Consider the following 18967-nt stretch of genomic DNA (forward strand, 5'->3'; position numbering starts at 1 on the left):
TGCAAAAGCTGTAACCCTCCAGCCCACTTACTCTCTCCCACCATTCTGCCTCTGCTGTCCCTAATGTACCCGCCCCCATTCTCATGGAGTTACTGATAAACAGATCCATGCCACCACTTCCTGTCCTGGTTAGACTCTGCACCCTTTCTGGGTTCACTTCCTTTCCCTTCAGTTGCTGCAAGTCAATAATGTAACAGCAGAATTAATCAAAAGGAAACAGAAAGGGAGGTGGCAGATCCTGGACAGAAGAGGAACCTTCAGTCTGGGAGAATGGGTCAGATCCTTCTTTGTTTCCCATTGGTCGATTCCCAGCATTATGACAAGTTGGGGATGGAACTTGGGCCCATGTGGGTGTGGTGACCCTTTGACCCCCCCAACCCGTTAATCCTACAAGCTGATTGGTTCCTCCTCCAGCCAATCACAGTGTCAAATGCTTTCCGCTAATTACCCCAAAGCACATGCTCCAAAATCCGCCCATATTCTGTACATGTGCAGTTCTGGGCTTCCCCGCACATGTGTGGTCCCTGCCTCAGGGATTGTGGGAGTTGTAGTCCCCATGAAGCCACTGGAGACATGTTTCTGGATAGTGAATGAAAGGTGTGGGCTGGAGGGTGTTGTGTATAGGATCCCCATTCAGACACACAGGACATGTGGGCTGTCACGGGATTTTACTGAGACATCTGCTTCCACAACCTGATTTCTGACGTAAGGAACATAGATTGCGGGGTGGGGAGGTTAATAAAGGGTAGCAGATTTTAAGCAGATGTAGCTGAGTGGTGAGCACCACTGCCTCACAGCGTCAGGAACCCGGGTTTTATTTCAGCCAGAGGCGACTGTGAGGAGTTTACACGGTCTCACCATGTCTGCGTGGGTTTCCTAGGGTGCTCGAGCTTCCTCCCACAGTCCAAAGATGTGTAGGTTATGTGAATTGCCCATGCTAAATTTCCCACAGTGTCCATGTATGTGCCGGTTAGGCCATTAGCCAAGGGAAATGCAGGGTTACAGGGACAGGGTGGGTCTGAATGGGATGCTCATCATAGGCTGGTGTGGACTCGATGGATGAATACCCTGTTTCTGCACAATAGGGACTCTATTCTCATGAAGAAGAATGTACCTATCTCAATGTGTTGCAAATCTGTGGCATTCCCTCTTCAAAATGTGGTGGATGCCAGGACAATGAGCAGATTTAATGAAGAGATACAGATGTTGAATTTACAATGAGATGAAGGGTGAGAGAGAGCAGGTGGGAAAACCCAGCTGAGACCGAGGTGAGCTCAATCATCACCGTATTAAATGGTGGGGCTGGTTCGAAGGGCTGCATTGCCTCTCCTGTGCCCAGTGCTTATCTTCTTACGGTAATAACTGGAAAGCTGAATCCAAAACTCACCACCTTCACCAAAGGAGATTTTGGAAAAAGCAGGCTAGTCAGGTGGATTAGCGTTCCAAACTTAGATAGTGAGGAAGCGTGTAGGAGATAATGATTTTGCAATTTTAAACTGAGGGGAGACAGTGATTTATGGTTTTAGACTGTGAGGACATTCACACCGTCCAGAATACTCTGTTGTGAACATCCATCCTATACTTTAATACGACAATGTAACACAAAACACCCAGGAAACTTCGCCTCACCTCGTAATCTGATAAAAGACTTCTGATAAATCTGGTTGAACTTAGAACACAGCTGGAAAGCGGGAAGATTAGATCCAATCCAAGATCCAATGCTTAAACAAAGGAGACTACAATAGGATGAGGCAGGAGTTGGCTAATGTAGACTGGAAGCAAAGACTTTACCGTGGGAAAGTTGACGGACAACGGGGGAATTTTTCGAAGTGCTCAGCAAAAGTATATATCAGGGAAAAGGAAGGACTGTAGGAAAAAGGAGTAATCTGCCATGAGTGGCTCAGGAAATAAGGGAGTCTATCAAATTGTAATAGAAGGCATACAAATTGGCAAAGACCACGGAGAAACTAGGAGATTAGAGAAACTTTAAAGATCAACAGAAAGCTAGATGGGATTGGGGGAGAAAAGTGATGAGTAACTGTCCCCAGGGCCGGAATAGCAGTTTACACTGCTAGAGAGGAACCTATTGTGTGGGGAACATATGGTCTCTGTAATTGTTGAAGCACTTAACTGTCACCGTAGAGATAATCCTGATCAAGTTACAAATCACAGCACACTCCAAAAGCTTGTACTTCCAAATAAACCTGTTGGACTATAACCTGGTGTTGTGTGATTTATAAGTTTGTCCACCCCACCCCAACACCGGCTCCTCCATATCAGAATCCTGATATACAGCCCCACTGAAACTGAAGTGCCTGTCAGATACTTGAGGGAGCCGCAGGGGTGTATGTTTTAACCACAAAGTGCGAAACTGAACTAGACTTTCTAACTGACCGTTGCCATGGAGATAATACTGAGAGAGACTCTCTATTCAAAGTCCCAAACCACAAAAGGTATAAGAATGGGAGCTTTACATCGGACAGGTGGGGAGTTACCTGATGCTGCTTGGAGGTGTTCTGCATGTACACTATCCAGGTAACTGCCATGTCTCATCAATAAAGACTCAAAGAAGACCTCTCAGAGTTCTGTACCAAGTTATTCTTATCCAGCAGGGTTTAGGAATGAGTACACCGCAGTCAGTCTTCACAGTGGAGGATACGAAGAACATGCCAGTAATTGATAAGGAGACTGAGGAAGGTGAGGACCATGAAACAACGATTATCACCAAAGCATTAGAGCTGGGCAAGCTAATGGAGCTAAAGCTAGATAAGTCTCTTTGCCCTGATGGAATACATCCCAGGGTGCTCCCAGAGATAGCCGGAGAAATAGCAAATATACTTGGAGTCAGGGTCCTACAGCAGAGACAGGCCCTTTGGCCCAACTGGCCCATGCTGACCAGAATGTCCATCCACACTAACCCCATTTCCCTGCACTTGGCCCATCTGCTTCTGACCCTTTCCTATCCATGTATTTGTCCAAATGTCTTTTACCTGTTGTTAATGTACCCACCTCAACCACTTCCACTGGCAGCTCATTCCATATACATACCACCCTCTGTGTAAAACAGTTGCCCCTCAACTTCCCTTTTATTCTTTCCCCTCTAACCTTCAACTGATGCTCTCCAGTCCTTGATTCCCTGGGAAAAAGACTGAATGCATTCACCTTATCCATGCCCCTCATGGTCTTACACACTTCTAGAACAGTACCCACTCAGTTTCCTCTGCTCTAAACAAAAAAATCCTCGCTTGTCCAACCTCTCCCTATAACTCAGACCCCTGAGCCCTGACAACATCCTTTTAAATTGTTCTGCACTTTTTACAGTTTAATAACTGAAACCTACACTGCATTCATCATATTTCCAGTGTTTCCCCACGGCGCTGGAACCGACGTGACAACGCCAATGGATTACAGTCCATGATCGAGAATGAACTCCTTTACAACAATCCCATTTTCATAGTATTTCCCATGGTGCAGGTATCCTTGTGTCTTTCTGGTTGCATGGTTAATTAAAGACTTGTCCTTCTACAAAGCAAAGCTGTGGCTTAATTGTTCCTGGGAAACATGCCATGATTTTTCAGACTTTCAAAAACAAATGAACTCTCTCTCCACAGTCACCACCCTAACATGGACTTGGCTGTACCTCAGTATTTTTTTCCAGTCACACTGAGATTTGGAATATTCGCCCACGGACAGAATACACACCTTTCCTTCCACATGAAAAGGCCAATGAATATTCAGATCGGCACGGATCAAGTAACTATCAGATCTGAACATGAAGTTCAATTTGAATTTCTCATCCACAAATCCACCCTTTCAGTACCCTACAACTGAGAAAACAACTCACCATATTAATACAGGATGGATCTTTATAAGATAATTATAGTATTAAATTGTAGTTTCATGTTTCCCAAAGTTTTAACTCTCAATCTAACAATTTCTTTCTTCTGTGAACTGAAATCCAAACCAACCTCCTCACTCCTTTCCTCCACACCTGGTTCTCACACACACTGTCCTCTCTTTGAATTCAGTTTCCTAGCTCTTGTCTGCGGACTAAGAACCAAACCAATGAGTCTGATTCTGAGTCCACCGGGGGTGGGGGGGTGAGGGGAGTTGTTGGTGAATCCTCTGATGACAACCACCCTGCATACACTGCTTCCTGCACACTCTGGCCAAAACCCGTCTTACTAAAATGAACCAAATTAGAACTCAAATTGCAGGTCCATCCTTGTCACTTTCCACAAAAACCCTGAATCTTCACAAAAAAAAGAGTTCTGATAACTTTCTGCAAAATGCTGCACCACTGATAGTCTGATCACATGGCAGGGTACCAGGAAACAGGCCATTCCCCTGGGTCCTGCTCCCAGAGGGAGGAAGATGCCAATGACAGATTAATCCCTCACAACCACAGCCTCCTTCCCAGGCACTGTGCATATTCCCACAATTGGCCAGCACTGTGCCCATACACTGGTCTCCTCTCCTACAGCACGTGCTCCCGATCATACAGGAGTCCGGGAGATTGACAGCAGCTGCTGCCCAATATATCAGAATCCCTACAGTATGGAAACTGGCCCTTCGGCCAAACAAGTCCATACCGACCCTCCAAACAGTAACTTGCACAGACCCATTCCCCTACCCTATATTTACCCCTGACTAATGTAACTAATATTATGGGCAATTTAAAATGGCCAATTCACCTGTCCTGCACATCTTTGGGATTGTGGGCAGAAACCGGAGCACCCAGAGGAAACCCGCTTAGACACGGGGAGAATGCACAAATTCCAGGTTTGGCTGGAATCAAAACCGGGTACCTGGTGCTGTGAGGCAGCAGTGCTAATCATTGAGCCGTCTCTATGGACGGGAAGGGGCGGAGCTGGAGAACTGGGGTAATGAGATTGTAAACAATGAATGAATGTGGAGGACACTGGGGGATGGACAGGTCAGTGAGCGACAGGAGCAGTGCAGCAGCAGGAGGGGATCCTGGACAAACTGAGCAATGGGAGAGTCTGACAGGAGAGAAACTACAGGAAGGTTCTGTTTAGAGGCTGAGGCAGGGACAGCTGGGAGACAGTATGGCCTGGTGGCTTGGGCAGGTTTTCTAATCAGCCTCTTCAAAGATGCTGTTCCTCAACTCTGAGCCCGATCCTCCTGGTCCAGAGGTAAGGACACTGCCACCATTTCCTGGTGGGCAAGGGATACGGGGACCGCCTTTCAAAAAGGAACTCAATTGTGTTGGTGACATTAACAAGACTCAATACACAGTCACTGACAAAATGCTGGTGTACTTGAACTTCATCCCGAATATTAACACCTATAACTGGGTAACGCAGACCCTGATGTACAGAGTTAAATCCTGGATATTAATAACAGCTTTGTGCATGGGAAATCATGTCTCATGAATCTGACTCAGTTTTTTTGAAGAAGTAACAAAGAGGATTGCTGAGGTCAGAGCATGGACATGATCTACATGGACTTCAGTAAGGCGTTCGACACGGTTCCTCACGGGAGACTGGTCAGCAAGGTTAGATCGTATGGAGTACAGAACTGGCCCAAAAGTAGAACGCAGAGGGTGCTTTTCAGGCTGGAGGCCTGTGACCAGTGGAGTGTCACAAGGATCGGTGCTGGATCCACTACTTTTCGCCATTTATATCCATGATTTGGATGTGAACATAAGTATTGTAAGTAAGTTTGCGGATGACACCAAAATGGGAGGTGTGGTAGACAGGGAAAAAGATTACCTCAGAGTGCAAGGGGATCTAGATCAGATGGGTGATGGGCTGAGGAGTTCAGTTTAGAAAAATGTGAGGTGCTGCATTTTGGAAAAGCAAACTTTAGCAGGCCTTTACAGTTAATAGTAAGTTCCTGGGGAGTGCTGCTAAACAAAGAGCCCTTGGGAGTGCAGGTTCATAGTTCCTTGACAGTAGAGTAGCAAGTAAATCGAATAGTGAAGGCGGCGGTTGGCCGGCTTGTCTTTATTGGTCAGAGCATTGAGTATAGGGGTTGGGAGGTCATATTGCGGCTGTACTGGACATTGATTCGGCAACTTTTGCAATATTCCATCGAATTCTGTTCTCCTTCCTATCATGTTTAAGAACATCCATCTGAAAGAGGTCAGAAAAGAAATATAGCATGTTGCCAGGGTTGGATAGGCTGTTTTCTCTGGAGCTTCAGAGGCTAGACAGTGATCTAAAAGAGATTTTAAAAATCAGGCCGGGCATGGATAGGGTAAATAGACAAGATATTTTCCCTCCAGTGGGGGAGTACAGAACTAGGGGTTTGGGAGGGAGGGTAGGCAGACAGGGAGTGGGTGGATTGACAGGGGTGGGACAGCAATGGGTAGGGAAAGAGAGGGGGGATAGAGAGGGGTGGCACAGAAACAGGTAGGGACAGAAAGTAGGATTAGAGAGGAGGGGAACAGAGGGGGCGACTGATGGTGGGGGGGGGAGAGAGAGACGCGGTGGGCGACTGACAGGAGGGGGCAACCGACCGAGGCGGGTGTGCGACCGACAGGGTGGGGGGCGCGACCGACAGGAGAGGGGGGAACGACCGACAGGAGAGGGGCAACCCACTGGAGGGGGCAAACGACAGAGAGGAGGGACAGACCGAGGGGACGACAGATGGGGGATCAGACCGACAGAGGGGAGGACGACCCATGAGGGGGTGGGGCGACGACAAAGAAGGGGGGGAACAGACAGAGCGGGGGGGGGGGAGACGGGGAGGAAGATGGAGAGTTATTTTATAGATCTACAACTCAACCCTGTTTGTGTTTTGTCCTCCTCACCTTAATTCCCTCTGAAGGGCTCAGAACAACTGCATAGTTCCTGGAAAGTTTCAGGGAGATCAGGTGCTGAACATGGAATTTGGGACACTAACATTGAATGGAATGTGCTGGTCAATAAATGGACTCTGGTTCGACTCCACTGTCTGTGTGGTGTTTGCACATTCTCCCTGTGTGTCTGCGTGGGCTTCCTCTGGGTGCTCTTAATTTCCTCCCACAAATCCAAAGCCATGCAGGTTAGGTGGATTAGCTTTGGGTAATGGTAGGTTACAGAGTTAGGGTGGAATGCTGTTCCGATGGTTGGTATGGTCTCATGGGGCGAAAGGCCTGCTTCCACACTGCAGGGATTCTGTCACTGAGTATAGGGGTTAGGAGGTCACGTTGTGGCTGAGTAGGGCATTGGTCAGGCCAGTGTTAGAATACTGCATTCAACTGTAGTCTCCCTGATTTCAGAAAGATGTTACCAGTATATGACTCAACCTCTTAATGGCAAGTTCTTGGGAAGTATTGACAAACAAACAGACCGTGCAGTGTAGGTTAATAGTTCCTTGAAAGTGTAGTTGAAGGTAGACAGGTCGGTGAAGGTGGTGTGCGGTATGCTAGCTGTTATTGGGCAGTGCATTGAGTACAGGAGCTGGGAGATCATGTTTCGGTTGTACAGTTTATTGGCTTGGCCACTTTTGGAATGCCCGCTGCTTTCAATTCCAGTCTCCCTGCTATAGGAAAGATGTTGGGAAACTTGAAAGAGTTCAGAAAAGATTTACAAGGGTGTTGCCAGATTGGAACATTTGAACCATAGGGAGAGTGTGAATAAGCTGAGGCTATTTCCCTGCAGCACTGGACACGTTAGGTGGCTTTAATCGAACTTTATCAAATTATGAGGATCAATGATAGGGTGACTAGTCATGGTTTCTTTTTTCCCAGGGTAGGGGAATCCAAACGAAAACGTAAATCTTTTTTCCAAGGTGGAAATGACAAATTCTAGAGCCACACATTTAAGAGAGGGAGCAAGTTTAAAGGCTATGAAAACCGGAACAACTGCAGATGTTGTAAACCAGGAAGAGAAACAGAAGCTTCTGGAAACGCTCAGCAGGTCTAGCAGCATCTGTGAAGAGAAATCAGCGATAACGTTTCTGAGGGTGACCAGACCTGAAACTTTAACTGATTTTTTTCACAGATGCTGCATGACCTGCTGAGCATTTCCAACAATATCTGTGCAAGTTTAAAGGGAGTTGTGTCAGACAAGTGTCTTGTGCAGAAGGTGGTCAGTGACTAGAATGTATTCTCTTGGGAGATGGGAAAAGCAGAAACAATCACAGTTTAAGAGGCATTCGGACAGACACATAAGCAGGCATAGGTTATCAGGGATATGGATCATGTTACAAGCAGATGGAATTAGTTTGGGATGGCATTATGATCTGCACAGACACGATGGGCTGATTACTCTGGTGCTGTAACTGTTATGTTTTCCAGGGGTTAGAATGTTTTTTGAAGTAACAAAAATGATTGATGAGGGCAGACTGGTCGACATGATCAACGTGGACTTTAGTAAGGCATTCGGCAAGCTTTCTCATGGAGACTGGTTAGCAAGGTTAGGTCTCATGGAATAAAGCAGAAACCAGCTATTTGAGTACAGAACTGGCTCAAAAGTAGAAGACAGAGAGTGGTGGCGGAGGGATGCTTTTCAGACAGGAGGCCTGTGGAGTGTCACAAGGATTGGTGCTGTATCTATTATTTTCCATCATTTATATCAATGATTTGAATGTAAACACAGGAGGTATTAGTAATTTTGCAGATGACGCCAAAATTGGAGGTTTAGTGGACAGTGAAAAAGAGGACCAAGGCTGCAATGTTTCCTGCAGGTGTCACCATTTCAGATACTGCCCGACCTGCTGGGGATCTCCAGCACTTCTTGGGTTTGTTGCAGATTCCCACCATTTTGCTGAAGCACTGGAGACAGAGAGCTGTACAGCTCCAGATTTTGTTGACTCTGATTCCTGGGATGTCAGGACTGATGGATGAAGAGGGACTCAATCCTCGTTTAATCCTCCTTTCCTTTGGTTTTCGGAGCCGCTGACTACATCACTAATATTCTACCTCCCACTCTCTGTCCTGAATCTGACCCATCTAACCTGACACTTTAGCTCCCACCCCCCTGCCAGACTAGTTAATACCTCACCAATGGAACTGGCAATAGCGCCCCCCCCCTCCCCAGGAGATTTGACCCAGCTCTGCCCAGGGGTAACCGGTCAGGCTGGTACAGTTCCCACCTAACCCAGAAACGCTCCCAATGCCTGAAGAATCTAAACCCTTCCATGGTACACCATTTCTCCAGCCACATATTCGGCTGATCTACCCTCTTATTCCTGCTCTCACTAGCACATGGCACTGGGAGCAAGTCTGACATCATTTCATTTCAGGAGCTGCATTATAATGTGTCCCTGCTCTCCCAATATCCAGCTTTCAAACACTCATCCCTTTGTTTCATGCTGTCGTTGGTATTGATGTGTTCTCCAACCACGGGCTGTTTACCCTCCAGCTCCAGAATGTTCTGTAGCTGCACCATGATATCGCGGATCCTATCACCAGGGAGATAACATACCATCCTGGATTCATGGCTGTGGCCATAGAAGTGCCTGTCTGTATCACTGACTATTGAATCCCCTGTCACTATCTTTCTTCCCGTTCTGGGCAGCAGAGCTATCTACGGTGTCATGAAATTGGCTGTTGCTGATTGCCTCTGAGACCAACACATACGCACACACCCACACGAATCCCAAGCGGTATACAGTATCTGTTTGGGAAGGGAATAACCACTGGGAACTCCTGCACTTCCTTCCTGAGCCTTTTACTTGATCTGATGGTCCCCCATTCCCTTTCTGCCTGTGTAACCCTCACCTGCAGTGTGACTAACTCACTGAACATACTGTCCATAACATTCTCAGTATTGCAGATGCTCCACAGTGAGTCCACTCACAGCTCCAGGTCTGAAAAGCAGTTTCCCAGTAGCTGCTGATGGGCACATTTCCTGCACACACAGCCGTCAGGGACACTGGAAACATCCCTAATTTTCCCACATTGTACAAGAGGAGCACACCATGGGTCTGAGGTCTCCGGTCACACAGGCTCTCTAGATTCAGCTAGTTACTCCCATTTAGAGAATTTAAATGACCGAGCAATCTTCCTACCCTTCAAACATTGTAATCAAAATCCCGTATTCTTTACTTAAGTTGATACGTTATACCTTAAAAACTGTTACAAAATTTCCACAGGTATCGCTTACAAACTGGCTGTTCCCTTTGGGACCATGTGAATTTCTGAATGGGCTGAAACAAAACGGAGTTTCAGCTTCACATTCTCCCTGTCCCACCTCGCTCTGTTTACACCCAACTCCAAAATACTCATTGAGCCAAGCAGCCCTCAGTGCAGCCCTGTCATTTTCATTGTCTGCTCACCCCTGCACTACCCTCAGCCTCCTGTACTGTTCCAATACATCTCAATGGGAGCTCAGGAAAAGCATCTCATCTTTCAATTCAATCCTTTGTAGCCCCAGAGTCAACATGGACCTCAGCAGTTTCTGGGTGAACAGACAGTTGTTAGAATCTGGAACATTCCACCTAAAACGGTACTGGAATTTGTGTTTATAAGGAGCTGCAAGGAATTGAAAATAAGGAGTTTACAGGTTAGCATCATGAAGTGGGTGATTGGGACTAAATCTGACAGTCCCTACAAAGAGACGAAGTGCAATCTGGACAAATCTATGCTCCCCCTCAGACCAAAACAGACTCTGAGCTTCCAGTTGCTTGCCATTTTAACACACGAGCCTGTTCCCTGGCCAACATCTGTCTCATTCTTAATGCAGTGTTCCAGGGAAGCTTGATGCAGAACACTCCAGAACATACCAAATGGCCCTGTATTTTAAGGACAGCAATTTCCCCTCCCATGTGGTCAACAATACCCTTCAGTGTATCTCCACCACTTCCTGCACCTCTGCTCTTGAACCCCACCCCTCCAACCGCAGCAAGGATAGAACCCCCAAGTCCTCGCTTTTCAGCCAGATACAACACATCATCCTCTGCCATTTCCACCACCGACAATCAGACCCCACCAACAGAGATATCTTTCCCTCCACACCCCTTTCAGCATTCCTCAGAGACCATTCCCTGTGACTTCCGCATTAGATCCATGCTCCCCACCAACCCATCCTCCACTCCCAACACCTTTGCCTGCCATTGCAAGAGGTGTAAAACCTGTGCCCACACCTTCCCCTCACCTCCATCCAAGACACTATCCATGTCCTTCACGATTTTATGTACCTCGAAGGTCATCTCTCAGCATCCAATGATGCAGGGAAAACAGCCCCAGCCTATTCAGCCTCTCCCTATAGCTCAAATCCTCAACCCTGGCAACACTTTTGCACATCTTTTCAGAATCCTTTCATGTTCTGTAATATCACTCCTACAGCAGGGAGACCAGGACTGAAAGCAGAATTCCAGATGTGGCTGAATCAATGTCCTGTAGAGCTGCAAAACAATGTCCCAACTCCAATACTCAATGCACTGACCAAGTACACCAAACGCCTCCTTCACTACCCTGCCTATCCATGATTCCACTTTCAAAGAACTATCAACCTGCACGACAAGGTCTCTTTGTTCAACAACACTCCCCAGGACCTTCCCATTAAATGTATAAGTCCTGCCCTGGTTTGTTTTTTCAAAATGCAGCACCTCACATTTATCTGAATTCACTCCAGCTGCCACTCCCCAGCCCATTTGATTGAAGTCCCATTGTACTCTGAGGTAACCTTCTTCCCGATCCACTTCCTCCAGATCCAATTTGGTGTCTATATAAAGTCACGAACCATAGGAATCATTGATATAAATGATGAAAAACAGTGAACCCTGCACCGATCCTTACACCATATTGCTCATCACAGGCTTCCAGTCCGAAAGGCAACCCTTCACCACTACCCTCTGTCTCCACCTTACAGCCAATTTTATATCCAAATAGCTAGTTCTTCCAACTTGAATGTCTTTCTGAAGTCCAAGTTAGTGATTTCCATACACAAAGCCATGCTGACTGTCCCTAATCATTTCTTACCTTTCCAATTACATCTAAATCCTATCCCTGAGAAGCCCTTCCAACAACTTGCCTGACTCCAGGCTCACCAGTGTATTGTTCCCTGACCTTTCCTCATCACCTTTCTCAAATAATGGCGCCCGTCTTCCAGCACCTCGGTGATACAAATATCTCAGCGAGGGACCCAACTATCACTTCCCTAGCTTCCCACAAAGTTCTGGGATTCACCTGATCATGTATCAGGGATTTATCAATCTTGATGCATTATACAAGTTCCAGTGCCTCATAACTTATATGGACACTTGTCAAGTTATCCCTATTTATTTCTCCAAACTCTCTCACTTCCATATCCTCCTTCAGTAAAAGCGGACATGAAATACGCAGATAGTATCTCTCCTGCCTCCTGCAGATCCATAGACAATTTTGTTGATCTTTGAGGGTCCCTATTCTCTGCCTGGTTACTCTTTTGTCCTTAGTGTATTTCTAGAATCTCTTTGGATTTTCCCCAAACCCATTTCACAAAGCTCTCTCGTCCCCTTTTTGCCCTCTTAGTTTCCCTCGAGTATACTCCTACTGCCCCTATATACCTCTAGGTATTCACACAAACCCAGCTGTCTGGACTTGCCATATCCCTCCTTCATTTTCTTGACCAGAGCCACAATTCCTCTTGACAGCAGCATTCCTTACACCTCCCAGCCTCGGCCTTAACAGGAACATACTGTCTATATACTCATTGTCGCAGGCCTATGGAGGCAATGGCAGATGAAGACAGAGAAACAATCAATCATTCTCAGTAAAGAGGCAGTGCTGGGAAAGATACCAGCCGAAAGGTAGATGGGTCTCCTGGCCGTGATGGAATGCATCCCCGGGGACTGTAAGGAATGGCAGTGGGTAAATAGCAAATACACTCGTGATAATTCACTAAAATTTGCTGACTCTGGGACGGTTCTAACAGATTGGAAAGCTGCAAATGTGATGCCAATATTTTAAAATGGACGTGTCAGCATAACTTCTGTAGTGGGGAAAATGTCTGATCTCTCAAGAAAGAAATAGTGAGCTATGTGGATAGAAATTGTCTCATCGAGCAGACACAGCATGGATTCATGAAAAGTGGACGACACTAAGATGAGTGGTAGAGCAATGTGTGCAGAGGCCACTGTCAGTCTGCACAGGGATACAGAGAGGTTAATTGAGTGGTTAAGGGTCTGGCAGATGGAGGACAATGTTGGGATATGAGAGGTCATCCATTTTGGTCGGACTAACAGCAAACGGATGATGAAATGGTGAAAACATGCAGCATGCTGCTGTACAGAGGGAGCTGGGTGTCCTTGTGTATGAATCACAGGAAGTTGGTTTGCAGGTACAGCAGGTAATTAAGGCAGTGAAGGGAATATTGTCCTTCATTGCTAGAGGGATGGTTATGCTGCAGCTGTACAGGGGGCTGGGGAGGCCACACCTGGAGTACTGTGTACAGGTTTTCGTCCCCTACTTCAGGAAGGATGTAATGGCGCTGGAGGGGGTGCAGAGCAGGGTCACTAATTTGAGTCTGGAGTTGAAAGGGTTGCCTTCTGAGCAGAGATTGACAAAACTGGCATGATCCTCATTGGAATTTAGAATAATGGGAGATTGTATAGGAAAAATATAAAATTATGAAAGGAGTAGATAAGATAGAAGCAGGGAGGTCATTTCCACTGTGGACTGGACAAACTATGGTGCATAGCGACAAAATAAGGGGGTATCAGATTTAGGACTGAGTTCAGGAGAAACTTCTTCAGCTAAAGGGTTGTGAATCTGTGGAATTCCCAGCTGATTGAAACAGTTGAGACTTTCATCTTGAATGTCTTTAGGTCAAAATGTAGATTTACGAACAGGAAAGGAATTAAAGGTTATGGGAGAGAGCAGTAAAGTGGAGCTGAGATCAGCCCTGATCTTATTGAATGGCAGAGCAGGCTGGAGGGGCCAGATGGCCTCCTCCTGCTCCTATTCCTTATGTTACGTTCCCACTTTTCAGCCGTCCCTTTACCTGGGAATAGCAAAGAAGTATTGAAAGATTTTATCTTGTTCAATCACAATGCACCTTTATCCAATTTAGAACAGCAACTTTTAGATCTGGTCTATTTTTTTTTGGAACTATTTTAAAACTATTATAATTATCAGAGAATCCAGACAGTGGGGAAGCAGGTCATTCAGCCCATCACATCCGCACTGACCCTCAGAGACTCCCATCCTACCCATGTAATGCTGCCTTTCCCATGGATAATCCACCCAACCTGCACATCCCTGAACACTGTGGGTAATTCAGCCTGGATAATCCACCCAACCTGCACATCCCTGAACACTGTGGGTAATTCAGCCTGGATAATCCACCCAACCTGCACATCCCTGAACACTGTGGGTAATTCAGCCTGGATAATCCACCTAACCTGCACATCCCGAACACTGTGGGTAATTCAGCCTGGATAATCCACCTAACCTGCACATCTTTACATAGTGGGAGGAAACCAGAGCAATCAGATGAAACACACGCAGATATTAACAATAAGGTGATCAATCCTTTCTTATTTCCCAGTTCCGTCCAAATAATTTCACTGAACTTACTCCCATGAATATCGTCCCCAAGCACAACTCTAATGCTATCCCTAACCAAAAACACCACTCGTCCTCCTCTCTTGTCCCCCTTTCTATCCTTCCTATAGCATCTATACCCTGGAACATACAGCTGCCAGTCACATCCATCCCTGAGTCATATTTCTATAATACCGATGATATCCCAGTCCCATGTTCAAACCATAACCTGAGCTCATCTGCCTTCCCTGTCAGGCCTCTTGCATTGAAGTAAATGCAGTGTAACTGCTCGGTTCTACCGCGTTCTGCCTTGACTGTTTGATTTCTGAACTGTACCAGCCTCAGACTTACCTCCTTTCTCACTATCTCTTTAGGTTTACCCCCACTCCCTCACTGGTTGAATGCCTCCCGAGTAGTACTAGCAAATCTCCCTGCCTGGATATTAGTCACCTTCCAATTCAGGGACAATCCATCCTTCTTATTCAAGTCACTTCTACTCCAGAGGAGAATTCAATGACCAAAAGATGTGAATCCTTCTGCCCTACACCAGATCTTTAGCCAATCATTCATCTCCTCCATCCTGCTATTCCTACTCTCACTAGCATGTAGCATTGGGAGTAATTCAGATATTACGACCGAGTATCTACTTTTTTATATTCCAGGCTAATTTGCTATATTCTCTCATCAGGACCTATCTTTTTCTCTTCCTGTGTCATTGGTACCAATGTCCAATGACCTCCCACTGGTTATTCTACCCTTTAAAGAATATTCTGCCACCAATCTTTTCTGAACCTTTCAAGTTCCACAACATCCTTCTGATAGGTGGAGAACAGAATTGCACTCAATATTGTAAGAGTGGCCAAACCAATGTCCTGTACAGCCACAACATGACTGCCCAACTCCTGTACTCATTGCTCTGACCAATAATGTAAATCATACCAATCACCTTCACTATCCTATCCACCTGCGACTCTACTTTCAAGGAATTATGAACCTGCACTGTAAGGAAACTTTGCTCAGTAACACTCCCTCGGACCTGACCATTAAGTCTATCAGTCCTGCTAGGCTTTGCTTTTCCAAAAAGCAGCACCTCACATTTATCTAAATTAAACTCCATCTGCCACTCCTCAGCCCATTTCCCCATCTGATCAAGATCCCATTGAAACCTGAGTTACCCTTCTTCACTGCCCACTACACCTCCAATTTTGGTGTCACCTGGAAACTTACTAACAATACCTCCTATGTTCACATCCAAATCATTTATGAAAATGATGAGAAGTAGTGGACCCAGCACCGACCCTTGTGGCACTCCAGTGGTCACAGTCCTCCAGTCCGAAAAACAACCTTCTACCACCACCCTCTGTCTTCTACCTTTGAGGCAGTTCTATATTCCAAATGGCTAGTTCTCCTGGTATGGTGAGATCTCATCTTGCTAACTAGTCTTCCATGGCGAACCTTGTCGAACGCCTTACTGAAGTCCATATAGATCCCATCTACCGCTCTGCCCTCAAAAATCCACTTTTTTACTTCTTCATAAAACAGCTCAGTCAAGTAAGTGACATGATTTCCCGCACACAAAGCCATGCTGACTATCCCTAATCAGTCCTTGCTTTTCCAAATACATGCAAATCCAGTCCCTCAGGGTTCCCTCCAACAACTTGTCTGGCACCAACATCAGGCTCACAGGTCTGTAGTTCCCGGGCTTGTCCAAACCGCCTTCATTAAACAGTATCATCATATTAACCAACCCCCAGTCTTCTGGCACCTCAGCTGTGACTATCGCTGATACAAAAATCTCAGCAAGGGGCCCAGCAATCACTTCCCTAGCTTCCTACAGAATTTTAGGACACACCTGATGAAATCCTGGGCATTTATCCACCTTTCTGCGTTCCAAGACATCCAGTACCACCTTCGCTGTAATATGGACATTTTTCAAGGTGTCACCATCGATTTCCAACATTCTATATCTTCCATATCCTTCTCCACAGTAAATGCTGATGCAAAATACTTGTTTAGTATCCCCTCCCCACCCCATCGCCTGCAGATCCACACACAGGCTGCCTTGCTGATCCTTGAGGAGCCCTATTCTGTCTCTAGTAACCCATTTGCTCTTAATGTATTTATAAAAACCCTTTGGATTGTCCTTACCCTATTCGCCAAAGCTGTGTCCTGTCCCCTTTTTGCCTTACTGATTTTCCTCTTAAGTATACTTCTATTGCCTTTATACTAGAAGGATGTTCTGGATTGGAATAAATGCCAAATATTTCATCTTGATAAAAGGGCAGGACTTACACTGATCGGGCCTTGCATAGTGATATAGAACAAAGAGACCTCGGGGTTCAGATCTTTGCAGTTTATGTCACATGTAGACAGGGTTGTTCAGAAGGTGTATAGCACACTTGCCTTCATTGCTCACACCTTTGAGTATAGGAGTTGGGACATTACATTGAGGTTGTACAGGATGTTGGTGAGGCCTCTTCTGGAATACTGTGCTCAGTTCAGGTTGTGCTGTTATAGGACAGATGTTATTAAGTCGGAGCGGGTTCAGAAGAGATTTACCAGGATGTTGATGGAATGGATGCTTTCGGTTATAAGGAGAGGCTAGGTAGGCTGGGACTTCTTTCACTGGGGTGTAGGAGGCTGAGGGGTGACCTTATTGGAGGTTTATAAAATCCTGAAGAGTATCGGTAATGTGAACAGCAGGTGCCCTTTCCAGGAGGGGGCGCGATTCAAGAGTGGGTGAGAAAAGGAAGACCCTAAAAAGACGTTCCGGATTTTACTTTTTGTTTTTGTACAGAGAGTGATTCACATGTGGAATAAACTAGCAGAGGACGTGGTAGCTGTGAATACAATTACAATTTAAGGGTGGCACAGTGGCTCAATGGTTAGCGCTGCTGCCAGGGACACAGGTTCAATTCCTGCATTGGGTGGCTGTCCATGCGGAGTTTGGATATGCTTCCCCGTGTCAGCGTGAGTTCCTCCAGGTGCTCCCGTTTCTTCCCACAAGCCACAGATGTACAGGGTAGGTGAACTGGCAGTCCTCAATTGCCCATAGTGTTCAGGGATGATTGGGTTTAGTGAATTAGTAAGGGGTAAATGTAGAGTAAAACGGTAGGGGAATGGGATTCTAAGAGGAAAAAGCATTTGGACCTGTATATCGATAGGGAATGCTTGGATGGATTTGGACTAAGTGGAGGTAGATGCGATTAGTTCAGTTCGAATTTATGGTTGACACGGACTGGTTGGAACACAGGGTGTGTGTCAGTGCTGTATAACGTTCTGGCTCTATCGCTCGTTATCTCTGTAAATTCCTCTATGCTCGGAACTCTCCGTCAATGCCACCTCATCCAGTCTTACAACTCTTCCTTATCTCGATAAATCCTCTCCAGCCTCAAAACTCAAAAAAGTCTATCAGAAATATCTCTATCTCTGTAACATCCTCAATCCTCAGAATCCTCTCCAACTTTCATCTCCTCCAGCTTCATTACTCTCCCTATCTCTAATCCCCTCCAGTCTCTCAAAGCTCTGCTATATGTGCCTTTTTTATTTCCAGCCTTCAGGATTCCCAATGTTTATTTCTCACTTGATGACGGCCCTTTCCGATTCTGTGCTGAGCTTCTGAATTCTTCCTTAAACCTCTCAATCTCCTTTTCCTCCCAAAACATCGGCCAATCATCTGTCATCTACTCTAGTATCACCCTTTCTGACCTGAAGTCCAATGGAGCTTGTCATATTCCTATAATAAACATCTTAGCGGTCTACAGAACAGAAAAAGGCTCTGGTAGTACATCGGGTCTGTGACAAAGAAAACTACCACCTAACTGTCCTCATCTATTTTCCAATAATTGTGGAAAAGTCTCATCTATCATGGCATTGCAAGTGCACACTAAATACATCTCAAATGCTACCGGGATTTCTGTGTCTCCCACCCTTACAGACAGTGAGGTTTAATGCAACTGTTGCTCTATGATGACATCACCCACAGGAACACAGAGCAGCTGGGTCTGTGCAAACCAGAGATCACCCACACATTGGGAAGGATGGCAGGGTCCCTGAGAGGGGGCACAGGAGATTTACCAGGATGGTACAAGGAATGGGGGATTTTAGTTGCAGAGACATGGGTGTTGTTAATACATATCAAGAATATCCATCTACAATAGATGGACACTTGTTCTCAACCTCTCCCCTTGCCTGGGCTGTGGTAACCTTCAGGTTAAACCCACCACCAGACATTTCTCCCTAATGAGACAGCAGCCCTATGGTCTGGTCAGACAATGCTGACTACCTTTTACACAGTGATGCCACTGTACCCTGGGGATGGGGAGAGGGAACGCTGAAGGTGGTGGATGGGACACCACTCAGGCACAGTGCTTTGTCCTGGAGGATGTTCACTTTAATATTGTTGGTGTCTGCACTGATGCAGGCAAGTGGAGAATGTTCCAACACAATCCTGATGTGTGCCTTATAGGGAGCAAACAGACATTGGGGAATCAGGGGTTTGGGGAAACAGATTGTTCTCCTTGTAGCAGAGGAAATTGCGGGTGCCCT

Source organism: Hemiscyllium ocellatum, unplaced genomic scaffold (genome assembly GCF_020745735.1).
Source record: "Hemiscyllium ocellatum isolate sHemOce1 unplaced genomic scaffold, sHemOce1.pat.X.cur. scaffold_125_pat_ctg1, whole genome shotgun sequence".
Taxonomy (NCBI): Eukaryota; Metazoa; Chordata; class Chondrichthyes; order Orectolobiformes; family Hemiscylliidae; genus Hemiscyllium; species Hemiscyllium ocellatum.